We start from the raw sequence: 997 nt of genomic DNA on the forward strand, positions 1-997 counted from the left end.
GCTTGCTCCACTGAAGAGGTTTGTTGAGGTGCTTGGGTTTGGGCTTGTGGTTGGTATGGGGGTGGCCTTGGTTTCCAAGAAAAATTTGGATGGTTTCTCCAGCTTGAATTATAGGTGTTTCCATAAGGTGCATTGTTGTTGGGCCTAAATTGCCCCACAACATTGGCTTGATCACCTAACATCTCCCTCACAGCTGGGATGGTTGGGCACTCATCTACCACATGATCACATAATTGGCAAATGGTGCATGGCATGACATGGGCTTGTGTCTCGGAAATGGCTTGGACTTCATGCATTTTTTTCAACTCAAGTTCTTCCAATCTCCTTGCCATTGTTGCCACCCTAGCTTTCATGTCCATGTCTTCACTTAACATGTACATTCCACCCTTTGGATTTATAGGAGCTTTCATCCTTCCCATTTCTCTTGAGTTGGGCTCATCCCATCCTCTTGATACCTCAGATACATAACTTAAAAAGTCCATGGCTTCTTCCGGATTCTTACTCATAAAATCTCCCCCACACATGGTTTCAAGAATTTGCTTCATGGAGGAAGACATCCCATCATAAAAATAGCTCACCAAGAGCCATGTATCAAAGCCATGATGAGGACAAGCATTGATGGCCTCCATATACCTTTCCCAACATTCATAGAACTTTTCATTTTCTTTTGCAGAAAAGTTTGAGATTTGTCTCTTCAACCCATTGGTCCTATGGGTGGGGAAAATTTTCTTCAAAAATTCGGCCTGAAGATCAACCCAATTCTTTATGCTCCTTGGCCTTAAAGAGTTAAGCCATATTTTTGCCTTGTCCTTCAAAGTAAAAGGGAATAGCTTGAGTCTCATCAAGTCTATTGAAGCTCCTCCCTCTCTAAAAGTATTGCACACCTCCTCAAACTCCATGATGTGGGCATATGGGTTCTCACTCTCCATTCCATGGAAATTTGGTAGGAGGGGCACAATATGGGGCCTTATAATCAGCTGCTCAAGAAGAGGTATGA

The 997-nt window shown here is 43.1% G+C and overlaps 1 non-coding gene across 1 annotated transcript; it reads left to right on the forward strand.

Moving 5' to 3' along the window:
* The first annotated feature begins 594 nt into the window (after nucleotides 1-594).
* Nucleotides 595-701, forward strand: LOC132253986 (small nucleolar RNA R71). The gene has a single exon (XR_009465936.1). It is a non-coding gene; the product is annotated as a small nucleolar RNA R71 (small nucleolar RNA).
* The last annotated feature ends 296 nt before the right edge of the window (nucleotides 702-997 follow it).

The sequence above is a fragment of the Vitis vinifera genome, chromosome 6 (assembly GCF_030704535.1).
Source record: "Vitis vinifera cultivar Pinot Noir 40024 chromosome 6, ASM3070453v1".
NCBI classification, from domain to species: domain Eukaryota; kingdom Viridiplantae; phylum Streptophyta; class Magnoliopsida; order Vitales; family Vitaceae; genus Vitis; species Vitis vinifera.